Below are 10,943 nucleotides of genomic sequence, written 5' to 3' on the forward strand. Positions count from 1 at the left end.
GTTCATTAGCTTTATTAGTTAGATTAGATATTGAATTGCTCATGTCATTATTAGTTACCTCCAAAAGACATAGCGAGACTAATGGTGAGGGATTGAAGTATGAGTGTGTAATTTGATATTAGTTTATTTTTCTGCAAGTTAGTTATTGAATTTCTTGTCATTATCAGTTACCTCCGAAAGCCATATCGAGACTAATGGTGAGGGATTGAAGTATGAGTGTGTAATTTGATATTAGTTTATTTTTCTACAAGTTAGTTGTTGAATTGCTCATGTCATTATCAGTTACCTCTGAAAGCCATAGTGAGACTAATGGTGAGGGATTGAAGTATGAGTGTGTAATTTGATATTAGTTTTATTTTCTGCAAATTAGATATCAGATTGCTCAAGTTGTTTATGATTACCTCCGAAAGCCATAGCGAGACTAATGGTGAGGGGTCAGAATATGAATTGATGTAATTTGATTTTAACTTTACTTTACTTGCAATTTTTGGATTTCTTTGAGTACAGTTTCTTTTGTATTTAGACAGCAGCAGGAATAATGGCTTCATGATCAATAGTTCACTGTTTGTTTGATTAGAATAGTGGCACATTTTCATTCTCTTTTAGAAGTTAATTTCATCATTGTATGCTCTAAGATCTTCTAAAGTTTGAAGTTTTGGAAATCATTTCAAAGGACATAATTGCCTTGAAAATTTATATCCATACTTAACTTTTAGAATTCTCATTTCACATTAGGAAATCAACGAAGATAAAACAAAATAAAAAACAAAAACGACAAAACATAAGGAATAGGTTATCTTGCACATATAGTGTGCCACACTTCAACAGTTTACGACTCCCGAATTGACAATTAATATAGCAATTTAGGACACTCTAAATTGACCAAACATTTTGGCATCGTTGCCGGGGAAGTGTAGCTAGGTAGCCAATTTCTTAAAAAAAAAGAGAAACAATTTTTAAGAAGGGAAAAATTGATAGCTTCTCAAAGTATGCTGTCCTCTTGCACCTAGTGTGATCTGGAGGATCAGAAAAGAGAGTTATTGGTTCAATAATTTCTTGAGTATGCTCTCTTCTTGCACCTAGTGTGATCTAGAAGATCAGAAAGAGAATTATTAGCCCGATTTGAAGATAAAAAATAAAAAATGACATGCATTGAGCAAGAGATTCTAGGGGAAGGTTTATAGCTAGGGCCAAAAGTTCGATTTTTACAACTCCATCTACTTCAAGGCATAAACAAGATACACCTCCATCATCTCCAACTCATACTCCCAGCCTTAGGATTCCTGGAATTCAAGGGGCAGCAGCTAAATTAGGAGACTCTCCCACACTATCCAGCAAATCTGACTTAGGAAAAGAACCTTTCATCACTTTTACAGGGGAACATATTGTAATCAAAGAAGTAGAATCACCTGAAGAAGAAGAGGGAGAAATTCCTCCTCATTCACCATTAATAGAAGAACCATAGGACTCTGAAATCTCTGAGGAAACTATCATGACAGAGGAAGTGGTAAACGGATTAGGAGGAGGAGGTAGAGGTAGAGGTAGAGGAGGAGGAAATAATGGAGGAGGTAGAGGTAACAATGGGGGAAATAGGGATGGAGATAACTCGTTTGGATTTCCTATAGTTGATGAGGAATCTCGTACAACAATGAAAAACATCTCACCATCTATCCTCCCAAACTTTTATGGGTTGTGAAGTGAGGATCTTGAAACATTTCTATTTGAGTTTGAAGTCGTGTGCCGAACTTATGACTATATGGAAGACTCTCAAAAACTCAAATTGTTTCCTTCAACATTGAAGGGAGATGTTTTGAAATGGTTCATGGGATTAGTCACTCAATCTATTAGGACTTGGAATGATATGAAACAAACATTTTTGGATAGATACCTAGACTATTGCATGCCCACCAACCATAAGGATGAGGTATTCAAAATGGTGCAAAAAGAAGATGAAAACTTGGAGGATTTACTTGAAAGATTTCAATACAACCTGAAAAGAGCAAAAATGAGTAACTTAGATGAGGAGACCTTGAAAGCCCTTCTATTAAAAGCCATTAGAGATGAATGGATGGATATTTTAAACATGATGGGAAAGGGAGATATTTCTGAACTTCCACTTCATGACATAGTAGAACTATGTGTCCATCTCTCAAGGGGAAAATCTAAAACTAGAAAAGGGCCTAGAGATCCTTCTCTTATTAGAGCAAACAAATCTACAACTGGATCAGTAAGTAGGGCAGAGATTGACAATATGCTTGATGAGTTTAAAACTGATATCCTAGGGAGCCTTAGTGAGCAACTAGACACCCTTAAAATACGAAACAAGCAAAAGGCAGAAGCTGAAGCTTTGGCCATCTTTTGTCCAAAATGTAGGAAGAAAGATGCTCTAAGGGAATGCCCCTTAGATGCAAAAGTTGTAGAAACATGTATGATTTGCTCAAAAATCCATGAGACCAAGGATTGTCCTTCAAATCCTGGGCTCAAAGCTGTCTTTCAAGAAGACCCAAATTCAGTAGAGTCTCTCTGTTTTGTTTCAAGGAGACCTTGGCAGGGGCAACAAAATCAAGGGTTTAATAACTCTATGAACTTTCAACCCCCACCAAATTGGAATCCTTGGCAACAACCTTGGTCCCAACCTCAAAATACATATCAATCATGGGTACAAGGTATGCAAAATCCTTATGGGAGATTTGCTAAATTTTATCAATATCCTCCATCTTTTCAAAATCAACAAGCTCCACAACTTCCAAATCAAAATCCACAACTTTCATTACCATTTCCACAACAACAACCCTCTCATCAAAATTCAAATCCTCAACTCTTGCTTCCATTCCAACAAAAGACAAATCAACTACCATACCAGCCATTGCCAAATCCCAATAATAAAAATCCTCAGAATGCTTACATGGTAGAAGGACAACAATTTCCTACCTATATGATTGTTCCTCTTAATGATGTACAAATCAGATTTGATAGAGTTTTAGAAAAACCTTCTATAGATGCTCAAAAGCAAAGTATTTCTAAGGAAGATTCTCTTAAGGCCAATAAAGGTTTTGAAGCATTCCTTCAAAACCCAAACACTCAAAAAGAAAAAGAAAAAGAGTCAACCTCCACAACTCCTATAGTTGAGCAACCTGCATCTTCATCCACACCACCTTTCCCTGAAAGATTACAAATTAACAAAGGGGTGGAAAAACAAATCTTGTTGCCTGACTATGATTTCCTAGATGAATTAAAGAATGTCTATATCAAGATTCCCTTGCTACAAGCCATTAGAGAGATTCCTATTCTAGCAAAAACAATAAAGGAGTTGAGTCTCAAAAGACCAGGAAGGAAACTAAGAGATACAAGAAGAATCCACCTGGTAGGAAAAATTGCAGATATCATGATGGGAAAAATTACCATGCAGAAATATGTAGATCCCGATAGTCCAATTGTCAAGACACATATAAATGGGGTAGAAATTCCAAATACTTTGATTGAATTAGGGGCTGCCATCAACATTATGAGTAGACAGACTATGGAACAGCTAAAACTTCCTAATGTTGTTTTTACACCTACCCTACTGCAACTTGCAGATAGATCCATAATCAAACTAGATGGTGTATTAGAAGATATTTCAGTCTCAGATTCTTGGGACTATCCAGTAGATTTCATGATTTTGACTCCCAAGAGTAATTTAGGAGGGCACCCACTCATCTTAGGAAGACCTTGGCTAGCCACAGCTGATGCTTTCATTAGTTGTAGATCTGGAGATATGTACATTTCTAATGGTAGTTCAACAAAGAAATTCAATTTGTATCCTCCAGCAAAAGCAATTACAAAAGTAGGAAATAATGAATGGGTCGATGATGAGGACACTATACAAACTATCTTTACCATTTCTGAAATTAGTGAAGATAGTCAAATTCTGAACACAATAGAAAATTTTGAAACATCTTCAGAATATGACCACACACAATTTCAGTTAGATTCTGACATTCAGTATCTATCATCAAGACAAATGTCTATTTACTCTATGGAAGAGTTTGGTAGCTCTACCATTGAGATTTTTCCAGGTAAAACATTGAATATCAACAAAAACTTGGAAAAATCACAACAGGGAAAGCTAACCAAAATCTTGCAAAGACATTCTACTGCATTTACATGGGAGTATACTGATATGAAAGGTATTGACCCTATGACTTGCATTCATCACATCTACATTGAGGAAAACAGTAGACCAATCAGACAATCTCAGAGAAGGATGAATCAAAACCTTAGGGAGATAGTGAAAGAAGAGCTCCAAAAACTACTCAATGTAAACTTCATTTATCCAATTTCAGATAGCCGATGGGTTTCTCCTTTGGTTATAGTACCTAAAAAGAATGGTAAATGGAGGGTATGCATTGATTATAGGGAATTCAATAAAGAAACTTTGAAGGATCACTTTCCTTTGCCCTTTATCGATCAAGTATTAGATACATTAGCAGGCAAAAAGTACTTTTCATTTCTGGATGGTTTTAGTGGCTATAATCAAATTCAAGTAGCACCTAAGGATCAAGATAAGACCACATTTACCTGTCCATGGGGAACTTTTTCTTATCGAGTACTTTCTTTTGGATTATGTAATGCACCTGCAACATTCCAAAGAGCAGTACTAAGAATCTTTTATGATCTAATCCATGATTGTGTAGAGGTTTATATGGATGATTTTACAGTTTATGGTAATTCGTTTGAGGAGGAATTAGAGAATTTGGAAAAAGTCCTTATAAGATGTAAAGAAACAAACCTTTCATTAAGTCATGAAAAATGCTTTATGATGTTTACTGAAGGTATTGTTTTGGGACGTCACATTTCAGGGGATGGGATTAAAGTCGATAGATCAAAAGTTGAAGTCATATCCAAGTTGCCTATTCCAAAATGTCAAAAAGATGTTAGAAGTTTTCTGGGATTTACTGAGTACTATAGAATATTTATAGAGAACTTCACTAAAATAGCATCTCCACTCTTCAAATTGCTTACAAAAGACTGTGAATTCAAATGGGATCCTAATTTCCAATCAACATTTGAAACTTTGAAGACAAGAATATCTGAAGCACCTATCTTGAGAGGACCAAATTGGAAACTTCCTTTCCATATTTGTACAGATGCTTCAAATATAGCTCTAGGAGCTGTGTTGGGACAAAAAGATCTAGTTCCTTATGCCATTTACTATACCAATAAAAATTTGACTCCCACTGAGTTCAACAATACTGTAACTGAAAAAGAGTTCTTAGCTGTTGTTCATGCAATCAATAAGTTTAGACATTATATAACAGGCTATGAAACTTTTATTCATACTGATCATTATGCGATTAGATATCTAATGAAAAAACCTGTTACTAATGGCAGAGTTACAAGGTGGCTCTTACTTTTACAAGAATTCAATATTACTGTGTTGGATAGACCAGGGAAACAGAATACAGTAGCTGATTTCTTGTCCAGGATCCAGAATACTAAATAAGATTCTCCTGTAGAGGATAAGTTTCCAGATGAATATTTATTTGCAGTAACTACTAAGACCCCTTGGTATGCAGATATTGCTAACTATTTGGTTACAAAGAAACTATCTCCACATCTATTTCCTAGAGAAATAAGAAAGATTATTCAGGAGAGTTCAAAATATTCATGGATTTCTAACGAATTGTTTAAAATAGGGCCAGATCTTGTGATCAGAAGATGTGTTAGGGAAGATGAAATGCCTGACATCCTCAAGGCATGTCATGATGAACCATGCAGTGGACACTTTGCTGACAAAAGGAAAGCCTATAAAACCCTCTCTTTAGGATATCATTGTCCTTCTCTCTTCAAAGATGCAAAAGAATATGTCAAAAGGTGTGACAACCGCCAAAGAGTAGAGAAACCGACCCTTTCAAATGAAATTCCATTGCAACCATAGGTACTCATCGAACCCTTTAAAAAATGGGCTTTAGATTTCATTGGACCTATTAATCCACCATCTAAACAAAAGAAGTATATATTGGTATGTACTGATTATGTCACTAAATGGGTAGAAGCCAAAGCATTACTTTCTGCTACTGAAAATTCAGTTGTTAATTTTCTTTATGAGGATATTTTTACTCGCTTTGGTGTTCCAAGAGAAATTGTGACAAATCAGGGAAGTCAATTCACATCCAACTTGGTGGAAAAGCTGATGGAAGAATACAAAATCAAGCACAGAAAATCTACTCCTTACCATCCACAAGAAAATGGCCAAGTGGAGTCTACAAATAAAGTTATTGAAGGCATCATCACCAAAACTATTCGTCTACACAAAAGAGATTGGGCAGAAAGGCTTCCTGAAGCCCTATGGGCTACAGAACTACATGGAGAAATACAACACGACATTCTCCCTATGAACTTGTTTATGGGAAAGAAGTCCTACTCCCCATTGAGTTTCAAGTCAAAACTTTCAATATGGCAGTTCAGTTGGGGATGGATCTATCAGAAGCCCAAAAGCATAGAATGGAGTAGTTGAATGAGCTAGATGAGATCAGACAAGAAGCAATCCTAAGAACTGATCTAGTTCAATATCAAAGAGCTAAGTGGCATGATAAATACATCAAATAGAAAAAGTTTCAAGAAGGAGACTGGGCATTGTTATTTGATTCCAAGTTTAAAGACTTCAAAGGTAAATTTCAAACTCATTGGCTTGGGCCATATGAGATCGACAAAGTCTTTAGCAATGGAGCGGTAAGAATCAAAACCATCGATGAATTTCAAACTCCTCTTATTGTGAATGGCCACATATTAAAGGTCTATCATAAGCCACTCTCAAAAGAAGAATTTGCCAAAATGTTTCAATATAGTTCTACAATAAGGTTGGTGAAGAAGAATCCTTCTTCTCCACCAGCCTAGCCTTTGTTCCTTTCTGTTCTAAAAAAAAAAAAAAAAAATTGTATAAGCCTAAAAACGAATCACAGATTGGCAGTCTTATACTGAAAATACAGGGCGAAAATCAGAATCCTCTGACGCCCTATATTTTCCAAAAAAAATAAAAAATCTCTTTCTTTCCCATTTTTATTCCACTCCACTTCATTTTCATTTCACTCCATTTCATTTTCATTCCACTCCACTTCATTTCATTCCACTCCATTTCATTTCATTTCACCAATAAAAATTTCTTTCATGACCATTTTTCATTCAGTCAATCATCATTTATCTATCTCCATTCCGTTAAATGATTATTGTGTCAGTTTCCGCAGCTGAAACCAGTTTCCATAGCCAGAAGCAGTTTCCGTAGCTATCACTCTGTTTTTCACAATTAACAGTCAGATGCTAGTTCTATAATCATGAAATCAAATGTAGGCATGACTGAGGACATATTATGAAGACATAGGGCACCTAAAGGCATCAATAAGGAGCAACTGATCAAGGGTTAATGGACAAAAAATGGCAAAAATTCCAAGGTATGAGTAAAAATTTCTTTCAAATAGCAATCAAAGCACATTTTTGCATAGTTATTAAACCATAAGCTCCACTATATGCAATGATTAGCATGATAGCTCCATAACCATTCCACGACATTCCTCCACGAACCATGCATTTATTTTCCAAACGGTCTTATGATTAGCCTTCGGATTTAATTTGTGTTGGCTGTATGTTAACACTCCACCTGTAATCATGAGGACGTAGTCGATTTGACTACGGCTCTTCTCAGCCGCACAAAATCTGCAGCCGTTTCATAAACATGTTCGCATCTACTCCACAGCCACTCAATTTAAAATTCTGCCGGATGCACTTTACTCCCCCTACTGTTCTATTGACATCATGACTGCATTTCCACCTTGCTCACATAAGCCTTCACCCCATTTCACGAATTCACTTCCGCTGCCTGTCCTCTGTTTTCCGCTCACTGTCACTGGTTGTCTCCATAAACTCTATTCACTCCTATAACCTAGCCGTCTCACTTCTGCTAAACCCTCCTCACATAGACAAATTTTAATAACAGAAAGAGGGATGGGTCTGTTGTTGAGGGCAGAACCGGAAGGGCCCAAGTTTTTGGAAGGATACCTGCAAGTGAAAGACATACTGAATAAGGCCCGGTGGCTACGTTTCATTCAAAAAATTAAGGGCTACAATAAGGAGATTACAAAGGCTTTTGTGAGGTCTTTTAATGGCCAGGTGGTGGAAATTGGGGACCTCAAGTTTACAGTCACCGAGGCATCCATAGCAGCTGCTACAGAACTTCCCCAGGAAGGTGAACACTGGTTCAAGAATAAGAGCTTTGACGAGAAGGCTTGGAGAGTCATACTACGTAATCCAGGTATGGATGTAACTATATTCAAATGAGGAATTCTTGTCCATGCTTTAAAAGAGGAGTGGGCCAACTTATTGTTAATTATTCAAAAGTTCATTACTTGTGAAGGCCGTTTTGGGGCAATGCATATGTATCATACCCGGTTGTTATTGAACTTTTTAGAAAACCAAACCCTCAATCTGCCCTACTTTTTATTGCTAAGCTTGAAAAATATGTGCACAACAGTCCAAAAGAATATAGAAGACATAAAACCCCATTTGTATCATCATGGGCTTGTGAAAATTCTAATTGAAGACCAATTGAAGAAAAATAGGGACATCTGGGAACGGTTTTTGGTGAGAAACTACTTTCAAGAGCCACCCGAGGTACCTAAAAGTAGTACAGCAAGAAGGAGTAGGAGGAAGAAGACAAGTGTAAGAATTCAAGACCCTCCTATTAGAAAAACCAAAGAAGTTGATCAAGAAGAGAGGCTGGAAAGAACCAAGGATAGAAACCAAGGAAAATCAAAAGGGAAATGAGACATAGAAGTTGTATATCAAACTGCAGAGCCTTCTCAAAAAGAAGATCACCAAACATTTTCCGAAAGATTAGCTTATCTTCGAGAACAAGCGGCTGAAGCCAAAAAGAAATGAAAAGGAAAGTAGAGTATGGAGGAAGATACTAGTCCACAGCATGTAAGAAGAAGCTCTAGGCTTAAAGGGAAATTAAAGACAGTAAAAACCAAAGGGCCCCACTTTATTGATTTGGGGGAGGAAACCCCAGAAAAGCCTCCAGAAACCTCTCCTGACCCTAGCCCACACCATACTTCCATTCCATATCCAGATTTTGACATGAGTCCTTCTCGGCTAGATTTGGAAATCAGTCCTTCTCAACAGGATTTTGGGGTCAGCCCAAGGAAGGCTACACCTGAGGTAAACCCAAATCAACAGGAGATGTATGATTATATAGAATCCTTAGAGAAGATAGCTGCAGGTCCAAGCACGTCATCCACTCAGCCTCACATAGCACAAGAAGCTCTACTCTAATCGTTGAAACAATAAGTATTTGAATTGGAGGTTTTAAATAGACATATTAAAAATGAAAATGAAGCATTAAAGGAGCAAAGCAGATTGGACAAGATCATTCATGACAACACTATGTTACATCTGGGACTGTGGCAGAAAAAGAACAGGAAATTGAAGAAGAAATGCAAGAGGTTGAATACAGCACTTGTCAACCTCAAATTCAGATGCTTGATGGGGAAGCCCAGGATGGTAGTAGTACCAAGGAAGAGGAGAAGAGGGCTGGATGTACTGGCAGAAGTTTCAGAGCACATGGACTAAAGGGAGGATGATCAAAATTTTGGTTGCATGGGGACATGCAACACCATCACAGTGAGGGTATGTTGAGCCCCAAACTTGCATCTTTCCTATAGACCTTTCTAGACTTTTTCCATTTACCTAGACCTCATAAGCTATCAACATCATTGCATATTGAGTTTAAAACAGCACATAAAGTGGTTTTCTAACTATGTCTTGTGTTTGCTGTTTGAACTAGATTTTTTCTCATAAGCTACAGAATCTTGTCACTTTCCGCAGCCAGTTCAACTTTCTACATCCTTTTTGTTAAACTCTATATTGCTGGTGTCTTCAGGCAAATCGAGCCACATGGGCAAGTTGGAAATGACATGGACATAGACCGAGTCCTATTGGCTTATTCGAATTCATCAAAGAAGGTCATGGTCAAAGGTGGTCAAGCAGTGGTCAACAAAGGAGTCCTACGGTAACAAAACTCTGTTTCTAAGCACGTGAAGACTTGTGTGGCCATTCCTAGATCTCTGGGGACATATCAACACCTGTGGACTGCTCCATAAGCCGAATCCAACAGCCACCCTCAATAGATTTAATCATCATGGCAACCATGATGCTAGATCCATGGACATTGTCATTCATGTGTCCTCTATCAGCGTAGTTTTTAGGAAATTAGTTATGTAGCCTTCTGTTATAAATAATGTGTTCCCATACGCATAATAGTTAGTCTTTTGTAATGTAATTTTGCTATTAAGAAAGCCCATTGGGTCGTGACATTGTTTTGTTGTTATGACTGCGTTTTGAATATATGAGAAGACTTTGTTTCTAAGCGCAATTCGTGGTTGATAGCTGTTGCCCGAGGTTGTGCAGAGGGCCCCTGCACACGTCGAGGTTTTGTTTATTTGCTGTATAGTTTCACATTGTGTTTCTTACGTTCATTATGCCATAATTATTCAGCTGTATATATTGCATTTCTTATGGTGCTAACGTTTTATTTTTTTCCATGATTTTACATGCTTTACATTGCTAACGCTGATCAGTGTATTTGTTTCAGATTACAGTAGGCAGCCTGGGCATTTGCATATAGTTTTTCACAATGACTAATGACATGGAATCAGTCTTGTCTTTCTGCTGATTTATTTTTCTTAGTTTTTAATTCCAGCACTGTTTTTTTTATTTTAGTTCTGTTCATTGGCTTTATTAGTTGGATTAGATATTGAATTGCTCATGTCATTATCAGTTACCTCTGAAAGGCATAGCGAGACTAATGGTGAGGGATTGAAGTATGAGTGTGTAATTTGATATTAGTTTATTTTTTTGCAAGTTAGTTATTGAATTTCTCATGTCATTATCAGTTACCTCTGAAAGCCATA

The sequence above is a fragment of the Pinus tabuliformis genome, chromosome Q (genome assembly GCF_031772625.1).
Source record: "Pinus tabuliformis cultivar Carrire ecotype Pingquan chromosome Q, CPIR1, whole genome shotgun sequence".
Taxonomy (NCBI): Eukaryota; Viridiplantae; Streptophyta; class Pinopsida; order Pinales; family Pinaceae; genus Pinus; species Pinus tabuliformis.